The sequence below is a fragment of the Mesoplodon bidens genome (assembly GCF_964165515.1).
Source record: "Mesoplodon bidens genome assembly, chromosome: X".
Taxonomy (NCBI): Eukaryota; Metazoa; Chordata; class Mammalia; order Artiodactyla; family Ziphiidae; genus Mesoplodon; species Mesoplodon bidens.
This window is the reverse complement of record NC_138163.1, coordinates 110,833,219-110,848,744: the sequence shown is the minus strand read 5'-3', so window position 1 is coordinate 110,848,744 and position 15,526 is coordinate 110,833,219. Positions and strand designations below refer to the sequence as shown.

Genomic DNA, 15,526 nt, shown 5'->3' with positions numbered 1-15,526 from the left:
AACCGCCACAAGAGGGGGCTCACATGATAGTGTTCACAGGGCAGGCAAAGCAGTCTGTGCCACCAAGGTCTCCATCTTGGTCCAAAGGGCCCAAGCAACAGAGTGCATCTCAATTTTGCTGACATGTTTCTTTCTTGCCATATCCTAACCCTTGGATTAGTGGTCTTTTTGCCTATTTCCTAACTTCCAAATGTAGGCAGATACACCAGAGATCCTGGCAGATGGTGGAGGTGCAGTGGAAACCCACCTGGGCCTCCTGTTCCAACCCTTCCTGTCCCTGGCAGCCCTGGGTGGTATTTGGAGGGGTAACTGCTCATGCTGCTGCTTTCATGACCGAGGCACAGTACATCTGCAGTGTTTTAGATGAAAAGCGGTTACTGAGCACCTTGCACAATGGACGACTTCTCAAGCTGCTTTCTTGAGGAAATATTACACAAAATTGATGACAAAAATGTGACCTTTAATCTACCACCTAATGCAGAAGTACTGAATAGTAGCCACTGTGGTTAAGAGAAAGCTTCTGACGTGAGTACAGTGACTGCTTTTGAAGGATATACACTGACCTTCGATTCCACAAAGAATGCAACACCTTACAGTGTCCAACTGTTCAGTTTTGGTTATAACTTGTCAGACACAAGTATTTCTCCCAATGCAAGGGCAAAAGGAATCAAGATTGTGGAATCTATACCTGACATCAAGGCAGACATAGATGAAAAATAGAGACATGTCAGAGGCAACCAGATACACACAATGTAACTATTAAACTCTATGAAGGAACTATCCAGGAATACCTTTCAAATAACTTCAACAAGGAAGAAATATTCTGTAAGTAGAGACTTTCCCAATAACAGCCCCAAGGCCTAAGCCTACCAGTTCCCCAGAAAGTCCACCTGCTTAGAAGTACACTATGTATAGCACAAATGGAACTGGTCTGCTTATACCATGGGCTGACGAATGATTATCACCTATGAGAAAAGCTATAAGGCAGTTGTGACAAGGGCATTTAATATCAATCCAAATAAAGGCACTGAGCTATAATTCTCATTTAGTGACACTGGAACTCCTCAGCGAAACTGTGACTCCTCCTGTCTTCAGTGTTGGAATAGATGCAACTTCTAGCCTGTTTTTCCTACAAGGAATCCAGTTAAATCCAACTCCATATGGCATCAGAAATTCCACTTTTAGGCGGCCCGGAGGAAGATGGCAGAAGAGTAAGACGCGGAGATCACCTTCCTCCCCACAGATACATCAGAAATTCATCTACACGTGGAACAACTCCTACAGAACACCTACTGAACGCTGACAGAAGACCTCAGACCCCCCAAAAGGCAAGAAACTCCCCACATACCTGGGTAGGGCAAAAGAAAAAAAGAATAAACAGAGACAATAGGATAGGGACGGGACCTGCACCAGTGGGAGGGAGCCGTGAAGGAGGGAAGGTTTCTGCACACTACAAGCCCCTTTGCGGGCGGAGACTGCAGGTGGCGGAGGGGGAAAGCTTCGGAGTAGCGGAGGAGAGCACAGCAACAGGGGTGCGGAGGGCAAAGCAGAGAGATTCTGGCACAGAGGACCGGTGCCCTCAGGCACACACCAGCCCGAGAGGCTTGTCTGCTCGGCCGCCGGGGCGGGCGGGGCTGGGAGCTGAGGCTCGGGTATTGGCTTTCAGTTGGAGCGCAGGGAGAGGACTGGGGCTGGCGGCAGGAAGAGAGCCTGAAGGGGTTAGTGCACCACGGCTAGCCCGGAGGGAGTCCGGGGAAAGGGTCTGGAGCTGCCGAAGAGGCAAGAGACTTTTTTCCCTTTTGTTTCCTGGTGCCTGAGGAGAGGGCATTAAGAGGGCTGCTTGGGGAAGCGCCGGAGACAGGCACGAGCCGCGGGTAAGGCGCGGATCTCGGAGACGGGCGTGGGACGCCGCCGCCGCCGCCGCCGCCGCCGCCGGGCCTGTGTGGAGCGCGGGTCACTGTCCGCCCCGCCTTCCGGGGGGCCTGTGCACCCCGCCACTGCCGGGGTCCCGGGACCCGGGGACGGCTTTCCCGGAAAAGCGCACGGAGCGCCACGGGCTGCTGCAACGTCACGCCGGCCTCTGCCGCCGCAGGCCCGCCCCACACTGCGCCCCCCTCCCTCCCCTCTGCCTGAGTGAGCCAGAGCCCCCGAATCAGCGGCTCCTTTAAACCCGTCCTGTCTGAGCGAAGAACGGACGCCCTCCGGCGACCTACGCGCAGAGGCGGGGCCAGGTCCAAGGCTGAGACCCGGGAGCTGTGAGAGCAGAGACAGGGAAATCTCTCTGTGCAGCCTCAGAGGCAGCGGATTAAAGCTCCACGGTCCATTTGATGTGCCCTGCGTCTGTGGAGTGCATGAATGGACAGCGAATCATCCCAAATTGAGGAAGTGGACTTTGAGGACAAGATTTAAGACTTTCCCCCCTTTTCCTCTTTTTACAACGAATTATCCCAAATTAAGGAGGTGGACTTAGGGAGCAAGATTTCAGACTTCTCGCCTTTTTCCTCTTTTTACAACGAATTATCCCAAATTGAGGAGGTGGACTTGGAGAGCAAGATTTTTGATTTTTCCCCCTGCTCTCTTTTTGTGAATGTGTATGTGTAATTTTCTGTGTAAGATTCTCTCTGTATAGCTTTGCTTCCACCATATGTCCCAGGGTTCTATCGGTCCGTTTGTTTTTCAATAATTACTTTTTAATTTTAATAACTCTACTATATTTCATACTTTATTCTATTTTACTTTACCTGCTCTTTCTTTTTTTCCTACCTTCCCTTCCTCCCTCCCTCCCTCCGCTCCTCCTTTCCTTCTTTCTTTTTCTTTCCTCCCTCCCTCCCTCTCACCCTTCTTCTTTCCACTTTCTTTTTCTTTCCTTCCTCCCTCCCTCCCTCCTGTCTTTCTTTCTTTCCTTCCTCCCTCCCTCCCTCCCTTCTTCCATTCACTCTTCCTTTTGCTTTCATTCCTCCCTCCCTCCCTCCTTTCTTTCCTTCTTTCTTTCCATCCTTCCTCCCTCCCTCCTTTCTTTCTTTCTTCCATCCTTCCTTCCTTTCGTCCCTTCTTCCTTTCTTTCCCTCTCTCTTTCTTTCTTCTACTAATTCTTTCTTTCTACTTTTTCTCCCTGTTATTCTGAGCCGGGTAGATGAAAGGCTCTTGGTGCTGCAGCCAGGAGTCAGTGCTGTGCCTCTGAAGTGGGAGAGCCAACTTCAGGACACGGGTCCACAAGAGACCTCCCAGCTCCACATAATATCAAGCAGCGAAAATCTCCCAGAGATCTCCATCTCAACACCAGCACCCAGCTTCAGTCAACGACCAGCAAGCTACAGTGCTGGTCACCCTATGCCAAGCAAGGCAGGAACACAACCCCACCCATTAGCAGAGAGGCTACCTAAAAACATAATAAGGCCATAGGCACCCCAAAACACACCACCAGACGTGGACCTGTCCACCAGAAAGACAAGATCGAGCCTCAACCACCAGAACACAGGCACTAGTCCCCCCCACCAGGAAGCCTACACAACCTACTGAAACAACCTTAGCCACTGGGGACAGACACCAAAAACAACGGGAACTATGAATCTGCAGCCTGCAAAAAGGAGACCCCAAACACAGTAACATAAGCAAAATGAGAAGACAGAAAAACACACAGCAGGTGAAGGAGCAAGAAAAAAACCTACCAGACCTAACAAATGAAGAGGTAATAGGCAGTCTACCTGAAAAAGAATTCAGAATAATGATAGTAAAGCTGATCCAAGATTCTATTTCCAAGATCCATAATCTTGGAAATAGAATAGACAAAATGCAAGAAACAGTTAACAAGGACCTAGAAGAACTAAAGATGAATCAAGCATCGATTAAAAACACAATAAATGAAATGAAAAATACTCTAGATGGGATCAATAGCAGAATAACTGAGGCAGAAGAACGGATAAGTGAGGTGGAAGATAAAATAGTGGAAATAAGTGATTCAGAGCAAAATAAAGAAAAAAGAATGAAAAGAACAGAGGAGAGTCTCAGAGACCTCTGGGACAACATTAAACACACCAACATTCGAATTATAGGGGTTCTAGAAGAAGAAGAGAAAAAGAAAGGGACTGAGAAAATATTTGAAGAGATTATAGTTGAAAACTTCCCTAATATGGGAAAGGAAATAGTTAATCAAGTCCAGGAGGCACAGAGAGTCCCATACAGAATAAATCCAAGGAGAAACACGCCAAGACACATATTAATCAAACTGTCAAAAATTAAACACAAAGAAATCATATTAAAAGCAGCAAGGGAAAAACAACAAATAACACACAAGGGAATCCCCATCAGGTTAACAGCTGATCTCTCAGCAGAAACTCTACAAGCCAGAAGGGAGTGGCAGGACATAATTAAAGTGATGAAAGAGGGAAAACTGCAACCAAGATTACTCTACCCAGCAAGGATCTCATTCAGATTTGATGGAGAAATTAAAACCTTTAGAGACAAGCAAAAGCTGAGAGAGTTCAGCACCACCAAACCAGCTTTACAACAAATGCTAAAGGAACTTCTCTAGGCAAGAAACACAACAGAAGGAATATACCTACAATAACGAACCCAAAGCAATTAAGGAAATGGGAATAGGAACATACATATCAATAATTACCTTAAATGTAAATGGACTAAATGCTCCCACCAAAAGACACAGAGTGGCTGAATGGATACAAAAACAAGACCCATATATATGCTGTCTACAAGAGACCCACTTCAGACCTAGAGACACATACAGACTGAAAGTAAGGGGATGGAAAAAGATATTCCATGCAAATGGAAATCAAAAGAAAGCTGGAGTAGCAATTCTTATATCAGACAAAATAGACTTTAAAATAAAGACTATTAGAAGAGACAAAGAAGGACACTACATAACGATAAAGGGATCGATCCAAGAAGAAGATATAACAATTGTAAATATTTATGCACCCAACATAGGAGCACCTCAATACATAAGGCAAATACTAACAGCCATAAAAGGGGAAATCGACAGTAACACAATCATAGTAGGGGAGTTTAACACCCCACTTTCATCAATGGACAGATCATCCAAAATGAAAATAAATAAGGAAACACAAGCTTTAAATGATACATTAAACAAGATGGACTTAGTTGATATTTATAGGACATTCCATCCAAAAACAACAGAATACACATTTTTCTCAAGTGCTCATGGAACATTCTCCAGGATAGATCATATCTTGGGTCACAAATCAAGCCTTGGTAAATTTAAGAAAATTGAAATTGTATCAAGTATCTTTTCCGACCACAATGCTATGAGACTAGACATCAATTACAGGAAAAGATCTGTAAAAAATACAAACACATGGAGGCTAAACAATACACTACTCAATAACGAAGTGATCACTGAAGAAATCAAAGAGGAAATTAAAAAATACCTAGAAACAAATGACAATGGAGACACGACGACCCAAAACCTATGGGACGCAGCAAAAGCAGTTCTAAGGGGGAAGTTTAGAGCAATACAATCCCACCTTAAGAAACAGGAAACATTTCGAGTAAACAACCTGACCCTGCACCTAAAGCAATTAGAGAAAGAAGAACAAAAAAACCCAAAGTTAGCAGAAGGAAAGAAATCATAAAGATCAGATCAGAAATAAATGAAAAAGAAATGAAGGAAACGATAGCAAAGATCAACCAAACTAAAAGCTGGTTCTTTGAGAAGATAAACAAAATTGACAAACCATTAGCCAGACTCATCAAGAAAAGAAGGGAGAAGACTCAAATCAATAGAATTAGAAATGAAAAAGGAGAAGTAGCAACTGACACTGCAGAAATACAAAAGATCATGAGAGATTACTATAAGCAACGCTATGCCAATAAAATGGACAACCTGGAAGAAATGGACAAATTCTTAGAAATGCACAACCTGCCAAGACTGACTCAGGAAGAAATAGAAAATATGAATAGACCAATCACAAGCACTGAAATTGAAACTGTGATTAAAAATCTTCCATCAAACAAAAGCCCAGGACCAGATGGCTTCACAGGCGAATTCTATCAAACATTTAGAGAAGAGCTAACACCCATCCTTCTCAAACTCTTCCAAACAATATCAGAGGAAGGAACACTCCCAAACTCATTCTACAAGGCCACCATCACCTTGATACCAAAACCAGGCAAGGATGTCACAAAGAAAGAAAACTACAGGCCAATATCACTGATGAACATAGATGCAAAAATCCTCAACAAAATACTAGCAAACAGAATCCAACAGCACATTAAAAGGATCATACACCATGATCAAGTGGGGTTTATTCCAGGAATGCAAGGTTTCTTCAATATACGCAAATCAATCAATGTGATACACCATATTAACAAGTTGAAGGAGAAAAACCATATGATCATCTCAATAGATGCAGAGAAAGCTTTCGACAAAATTCAACACCCATTTATGATAAAAACCCTGCAGAAAGTAGGCATAGAGGGAACTTTCCTCAACATAATAAAGGCCATATATGACAAACCCACAGCCAACATTGTCCTCAATGGTGAAAAGCTGAAACCATTTCCACTAAGATCAGGAACAAGACAAGGATGCCCACTCTCACCACTCTTATTCAACATAGTTTTGGAAGTTTTAGCCACAGCAATCAGAGAAGAAAAGGAAATAAAAGGAATCCAAATTGGAAAAGAAGAAGTAAAGCTGTCACTGTTTGCAGATGACATGATACTATACATAGAGAATCCTAAAGATGCTACCGAAAAACTACTAGAGCTAATCAATGAATTTGGTAAAGTAGCAGGATACAAAATTAATGTACAGAAATCTCTGGCATTCCTGTACACTAATGATGAAAAACCTGAAAATGAAATCAAGAAAACACTCCCATTTACCACTGCAACAAAAAGAATAAAATATCTAGGAATAAACCTACCTAAGGAGACAAAAGACCTGTATGCAGAAAATTATAAGACACTGATGAAGGAAATTAAAGATGATACAAATAGATGGAGAGATATACCATGCTCCTGGATTGGTAGAATCAATATTGTGAAAATGACTCTGCTACCCAAAGCAATCTACAGATTCAATGCAATCCCTATCAAACTACCACTGGCATTTTTCACAGAACTAGAACAAAAAATTTCAAAATTTGTTTGGAAAAACAAAAGACCCCGAATAGCCAAAGCAATCTTGAGAACGAAAAACGGAGCTGGAGGAATCAGGCTCCCTGACTTCAGACTATACTACAAAGCTACAGTAATTAAGACAGTGTGGTACTGGCATAAAAACAGAAAGATAGATCAGTGGATCAGGATAGAAAGCCCAGAGATAAACCCACACACATATGGCCAACATATCTTTGATAAAGGAGGCAGGAATGTACAGTGGAGAAAGGACAGCCTCTTCAATAAGTGGTGCTGGGAAAACTGGACAGGGACATGTAAAACTTTGAGATTAGATCATTCCCTAGCACCATACACAAAAATAAGCTCAAAATGGATTAAAGACTTAAATGTAAGGCCAGAAACTATCAAACTCTTAGAGGAAAACATAGGTAGAACACTCTATGACATAAATCACAGCAAGATCCTTTTGGACCCACCTCCTAGAGAAATGGAAATAAAAACAAAGATAAACAAATGGGACCTAATGAAACTTCAAAGCTTCTGCACAGCAAAGGAAACCATAAACTAGACGAAAAGACAACCCTCAGAATGGGAGAAAATATTTACAAATGAAGCAACTGACAAAGGATTAATCTCCAAAATTTATAAACAGCTCATGCAGCTCAATAGCAAAAAAACAAACAACCCAATCCAAAAATGGGCAGAAGACTTAAATAGGCATTTCTCCAAAGAAGATATACAGACTGCCAACAAACACATGAAAGAATGCTTAACATCATTAATCATTAGAGAAATGCAAATGAAAACTACAATGAGATATCATCTCACACCAGTCAGAATGGCCATCATCAAGAAATCTAGAAACAATAAATGCTGGAGAGGGTGTGGAGAAAAGGGAACACTCTTGCACTGCTGGTGGGATGTGAATTGGTACAGCCGCTATGGAGAACAGTATGGAGGTTCCTTAAAAAACTAAAAATAGCACTACCATATGACCCAGCAATCCCACTACTGGGCATATACCCTGAGAAATCCATAATTCAAAAAGAGACATGTACCAAAATGTTCATTGCAGCTCTATTCACAATAGCCCGGAGCTGGAAACAACCTAAGTGTCCATCATCGGATGAATGGATAAAGAAGATGTGGCACATATATACAATGGAATATTACTCAGCCATAAAAAGAAACGAAACTGAGCTATTTGTAATGAGGTGGATAGACCTAGAGTCTGTCATACAGAGTGAAGTAAGTCAGAAAGAGAAAGACAAATACTGTATGCTAACACATATATACGGAATTTAAAAAAAAATGTCATGAAGAACCTAGGGGTAAAACGGGAATAAAGACACAGACCTACTTGAGAATGGACTTGAGGATATGGGGAGGGGGAAGGGGAAGCTGTGACAAAGCGAAAGAGAGGCATGGACATATATACACTACCAAACGTAAGGTAGATAGATAGTGGGAAGCAGCCGCAGGGCACCGGGAGATCAGCTTGGTGCTTTGTGACCGCCTGGAGGGGTGGGATGGGGAGGGTGGGAGGGAGGGAGATGCATGAGGGAAGGGATGTGGGAACAGATGTATATGTATGACTGATTCACTTTGTTATAAAGCAGAAACTAATAAAAAAAAATAGTCAAAAAAAAAAAAAAAAGAAATTCCACTTTTAAAGCTTCCAATGGCTCACGGAGAGTCTTCAAGCCACCACTGGCAATTTCCCTAAGTGCAATCCTGAGGAAAATGTTCAAGTCACAAATGCACCTTCTGTCAACATTTTCAAAGTTTGGATGGGTCCAGGCTTTCAAGTTTGAAGGTAACAAGTTTGGATCTGTTGAAAAATGTTACTGAAATGGAAATACCATGCTGAGTTCTGTTGCCATTGGGAGTGCCCTTTCAGGAAATGCCCTCTTTGTCCTAATTGCTTACCTCATTGGCATGAACAGAAGTCATGATGGGCATCAGACAGTTTAGCACTTGAAATTACTTTCCACCACTATATATCAACAGCAATTGCAAGAGGTTATATTCATTTTCCCTGAGTTAAATTAGTATTGAAATGGAGATGTACTTTCTTGTAAACTTTTTTTTAACCAAGTCTGCGTTATCAAATATGAAGTTCATCTTGCAACGTTTACTATACATGAAAGGTTAACTGTTGAAATAGTGGCGTTAGTGTTGCTAACTGGTTAAATATTAACATTTACCAAAGTAGAACTCTAAAGTAAGGATAAGAGCGTTTTTCTAAATTGGCACTGGCTCCTTTATCATTTAATGTTTTTAAGATCCTGGCATTTGCTTTCTTCATTCTCTATTCTGATTTAGGCCTTATGAAGTCAAAGCCTTGGGTTTTAACACTTATAACTGATGAAGGATAGTTAACGGCTATACTGACACAATTAAGAGATTCAAAACAATAGAAGAAAAATCTAAAACAAAAGTACTCCAAAACATGAAAATTTCAAATGCTTAAGCTAAGCTTTAAAAATCAAGAGAGGCATGACTCATAGAGGGATGAACAGCACAAACTTCAAGCATAACAGAGTCAACTGGACTTATCCTTTGGCATTTTTATATTCTGCCACTTAAAAACTGGCACTTTTAACTAAAATACTAAAAAAAAGGGTACTATTTTTACTTAATATGTATTTTGTAAAGCGATTTTCAGCCTTCTGTTTCAAGTTCAGGGTGATCCTGTTTCTGTACTTGTATATAATATGGGTTTCATTGTACTGCTTTATCCACTTAAAGCTGTGTTGTGACCGACACTTAAAGGATCAGTTCATATGCAATTCATTGTTTGTAATAATGCTGACAGAATTCTCTTGCTTGTTTGTGTGGAAACCACAACAACAGTGAATGTCAATCACCACTGATCTACGGGCCAGGCACTGTACAGTGAAATTTACATCTATTATCTTTGGTTATTTATTTGTACTCTAAATATGCTTCTTACCATTTTAGAGATAAAGAGTAACTTACACATGGTTATAGGATGAACTGAGATTGAATTCCTATCTTACTGACCTTAATGTTCAATATGTAGGTTTCTGCCACTCTGTACACTGCCTCTTTTGGCATTAGGAAATGATTTTAAATAAATATATTTCTATTTTTTCAAATATATACCTAACTGTTCCTAGTTTAATACAGTTTCTATTCTCTTGGCCTGCCACAGGACTGGTTTCTCAGAGTAAAAAGCCCTCCGCTAAGCCCCTGCTAAGACAAAATCCATGACAGACACCTCCTACTGCTCCATCATCCACAGGACCATTTCTACTCATCTACAGAATCTTTCCTCTTTGCCATGTGCCTCAGGCCCAATATTGATCACACTCTACTTCAGTAGCATTTTCCTAGGCATTCTGAGCATTGTATGTCTTACTGTCCTGCTGACTGAACTCTGGCTTGCTGCCTATTTCACCTCCCTACCCTCCTCCAAATATTTTGTTTCTAGTGGAAGCAGAAATGGTATGACAGCAAAGAGGCCCCGATGACAAGTATGTCCTCAAAAGCTACAGGATTTTCTGTGTGACAGTCGACAATTCCAAAAAAAAAAAAAGCTTCCTTTTGTTAGAAAGAGGCATTTTAAAACTAAAAATGATGTCTATTTTATTTATTTTATTACTCATCAAGGTCTACTCTTCAGACTATATAGGCTGAAGAACTATGCCACTTAGGACCCTTCACTAATATATGGTAAAGGCAAAGCTAATTAATGATACAAGTGCCTATTCTCAGCCTGCCTGCCTGCCTACCTATCAATTGATATATCATCATCTTCTTCTCTCATTTCTTCTGTAATACCCCGGTGTTAGGGGCAATGGTGGCAAACAGAGTTGAGAGATCAGACTAGCATTTGTGGTAATAATTGGTTTTGTCATTGAAGGATGGTTTATTCCATGTCTAAAATTTACTAGTACACAACTGAGCTCTTTATCTCTAAGTAAGTGAGATAAAGAAATAGAAATATGATATGATACTGCTTATATGTGGAATCTAAAAAAATGATACAAATGAACTTATTTACAAAACAGGAACAGACACACAGGCTTAGAGAAGGTGCTTATGGTTACCAGGGGGAAGGATGGGGGGGAGGGATAGTTAGGGAGTTTTGGATTGACATGTACACACTGCTATATTTAAAATAGATAACCAACAAGGACCTACTGTATTGCACTGGGAAATTTGTGCAATGTTATGTAATGACCAAAATGGGAAAATGATTTGAAAAAGAATAGATACATGTATATGTATAACTAAATCACTTTGCTGTACACCTGAAACTAACAGAACATTGTTAATCAACTATACTCCAATATAAAATAAAAAGTTTAAAGATAATCTGCAAAAAAAGAATGAGAAAAATAAAAAAAATATATTTTACCTTCAAAAAAAGAGTTGATTTAAAAGTTTCTGAATAACAAGGAAAAAGAGAAAAATCACTTGCCTGCAGGAATAAATGTTTTCATCTTACAGTGCTTTAAAAAGCACAACTTGGAAAGAGACATGAAGATAAGCACAGGTCTTTGCAACAAACTGTGTTGGGAAGATGATATACACATGCAAAAGAATGAAGTTGAACCCTTACTACACATCATATACAAAAATTAACTCAAAGTTGATCAAAGACATAAATGTAAGAGTGAAAAGCCATAAAACTTAGAAAACATAGGGGAAAAGCTTCATGACATTGGATTTAGCAATAATTTTTGAAAATGACACCAAAAACACAAGTAACCACCAAAAAAAGAGTCAAAATTAAAATATTTATTCATCAAAGGACACTACCAACAAAGTGAAAAGGTAACCCACACAATGGGAGAAAATACTTGCAAGTCACCTATCAAATAATTTCCAAAATACTCCAATGAGTCAACAACAACAACAAACAAGCAAACAGCATAATTTGAAAATGTTCAAAGGGCTTGAAGATATTTCTCCAAAGAAAATATACAGATAGCCAATAAGCACATGAAAAGATATTCAATATCACTAGTTATTAAAAAGTGAAAATCAAAGCTACAATCAAATGCCACTTCACACCCTTTAAGATGGTTAGTAGGATGGATGGAGATTTGTATGTGTGTATGTATGTGTATGTATGTATGTGTGTGTGTGTGTGTGTGTATATATATATATATATATATATATATATATGAAACAAGTGCTGACAGGGATGTGGAGAAATTGTTGTAAGAATGTACCCTGCTGCTAAGAATGTAAAATGGTATAGCCATATGGACAATAGTATGGTAGTTCCTCAAAAAAATTAAACCTAGAAATTAGCATATGATTCAGCAATTTCACTTTTAGATATATACCTAAAAGAATTGAAAGCAAAAACCTGAATAGATATTTGAATACTCTTGTTTCTAGCAGCATTATTCAAAAAAGCCAAAAGGTGGAAGCAACCTAAGTGTCCATCAATGGATGAATGGATAAACAGAAAGTGGTATATACAAACAATGGAATATTATTCAGCCTGAAAAGCAAGAAAATTCTGACACACATCATAACATGGATGAACCTCAAAGCATTATGTTAACTGAAATAAGCCAGTTGCAAAAAGGCAAACATTGTATAATTCTGCTTATATGAAGTACCTAGGGTACTCAAATTCATAGAGACAGAAAGTAGAATGGTGGTTGTCAGGGTCTAAGGGGAGGGGGTAAAGGGAAATTATTATTTAATGGGTAGAGTTTTAGTTTGGTAACATGAAAAGGCCTGGAGATGGATGGTGATGATGGTTTATTCAATATATTTATGTCACTGAATATTCACTTAAAATGATTAAAATAGCAAATTTTATATTAGGTACATTTTACCACAATAAAAAGATAAGCATAAATTTGATATTTAAATACTAAAATACTATATTTTAAATACTTGGCCCACATATAAAGAAGCAAAAACACTGGAATATACAGTACTTTGGATGACTTTAAAGCCAAGATTAGCAAAAGTCAACTAACTGACTCTGAAAATAAGTTATAATTTAACAACATTCAGACATGTGTCAAGATATAATTATATATATATATATCACTAATAGTTAATTGCAAACATAATCATTCAGGAATGAGTCAAAAATTTTCTTCTGAGTGGTAATGAGATTTGTGATGGGGGCCAGTCTCATCTTCCTGCTCAGACACACGTATAGAAAATTAATGAACTTAATTTCCGAAAACATATAAATCAGTGTACAGGTAGGGAATCAGCATAGAATGTAAGAGAAGAAAGGGGAAAAGAGAGAAATAAGGAGGAAAAAGCAAAAAAGAGAGAGGAAGAAGGGCGAAGGATGGAGAGAGAGGGAGTGAGAGAGAGAGAGAGAGAGAGAGGAGTAAGAAGGCACAGTGTCAAGTCACCATTATATATATTTTCACTTTGCAACTAAAGTCCTTTCACTCTTTACTGGAGGGCAAAATTATTTCATCTCCTGTTGTAGTTCATGAATCTAAAATTGCAACAGTGCTCACAAATCAATTCTGATGATAACAATGTTTTGTGACACTTTAATCAGATCAATGTAATTAAATTTTCCAAGTCATTAAATCACCTTTTACGAAATATATTACCTTTATTTCAATTATTAATTCAATTTAATGAACATTTCAAGCTCTCTTTCCTCTATCTTTCCCTAAGCTATCATATATGCTTCCTTATACCTCACAACTTCTTTTTAACTTCCAAAGAGCAACAGATTCAGGACATAAAGGCAGTAAACAAATAAGTGGAACTCAACACATCTTGAAATGTGTCCAGGAAGAATGATCATATTAATGGAATAGATCTTGGAAAATATTTAAGACTAGACCATACATAGATACATAATGCCAACAATAAAGAGTATAAGTGTTTCTTCTGGTTTCATGCATTCTGACTGACAATGAAACTAAAATTTAATATTATAAATATCAAATGTCCAAACAGGAAGAACAAGATAGGGAAGAAGAGGCAGAAACAGCAGGGATTGTTGTCACTATGCCCCGTAAGATTTACTAGAAGAAATGAGAGGAGATTTTCCAAACATAAACAAAGAATGATAAAGGTACTTTTAAAGGTAACACCAAATCCAGAAACCATAAAAATATTGATATATTCAGATATATAAATAAACTATACCATTTTGTAGGATAAAATCCACCACAAGCAAAGGCAAAAGGATTAAAGGGAAAAATTCTATTTTCAGGAATGTAAATTTGTACAACCACTATGAAAACAATATGGAAGTTCCTCAAAAAATTAAAGAGAACAACCATATGATCCAGTAATTCCACTTCTGGGCATTTTCCCAAAGAAAATAAGAACACTAATTTGAAAAGATACATGCACAGTTATGTTCACTGCAGTATTATTTACAATAGCCAAGAGAAAGAAGCAACCTAAGTGTCCATCAATAGATGAATGGATAAAGAAGATGTGGTACATACCTACAATAGAATACTAGTTAGCCATGAAAAAAAAGAGGAAATGTTGCCATCTGCAACAACATGGATGGACCTAGGGGGTATTATGCTAAGTGCAATAAGCCAGACAGGGAAAGACAAATGCCATATGATTTCACTTCTATATGGAATCTATAATACAAATGAACAAACATAACCAAATAAAAACAGAGGAGGTGGTTGCCAGAGGGGAGGGGAGTAGGGTAATCTGGAAAATAGGTGAATGGGATTAAAAGACATAAACTTCGGTTATAAAACAAATAAGTAATGGGGATGTAATGTACAGCATAAGGAATATAGCCAATAATATTCTAATAACTTTGTATGGTGACAGATGATAACTAGACTTATTGTGGTGATCATTTCATAATGTTTAAAAAAACTAAATCTCCATGTTGTACACCTGAAACTAATACTGTATGCCAATTATACTTCAATAAAAAGTATATTTTTAACTCACTTGTGGCAAATTTATAATTTTCCCCCATAGTCAGTATGGCCCTATTCTGTAGTATTAGTTTCACTGTGCACAAGGCTGCTAATCTCAAGGCTTTATTTCCCAGATTCCTGAGCATCGAGATATGGCCTTAATCAAAGTTCTGGCCAGTAGGGTTTGACTGACAGTGAGGCATATTACTTTTGATTCTGTCCTTAAAAAACAACTGTGGGTAGGCTCCATTGGACCTCTCCATTCTTCTTGATCTCTGGAGATAGTTTAAGAATAAGAGCTGTCACCTTGGGCCCACAAGTGGAAGCCATATGTTGATCTGTGGACTCTGTGTCTCTAGTAGAATCATGAGAGTAAAAAAATACTTCTACTTCATTTAAACTAAACTTTATTTTGGAGTATTTTTGATACAGTAATGTAAACTGTCTCCTAATAACACATTATTTCACAAAGTAATAATTTCCCTATTGTATGAGTATCTCCTTCAACAATAACAACAAAAACCCACAAGATTATACAAGAGAAAACT

The 15,526-nt window shown here is 38.9% G+C and overlaps 1 pseudogene across 1 annotated transcript in view; it reads left to right on the top strand.

The window, feature by feature from the left end:
- Positions 1–393: 393 nt before the first annotated feature.
- The window catches only part of LOC308609445 (lysosome-associated membrane glycoprotein 1-like), a 66,697-nt pseudogene continuing 51,564 nt past the window's right edge, over positions 394–15,526 (top strand). The window contains exon 1 of the transcript in view: positions 394–1,211. The product of the transcript in view is annotated as a lysosome-associated membrane glycoprotein 1-like (transcript). The remainder of the gene's footprint in view (positions 1,212–15,526) is intronic.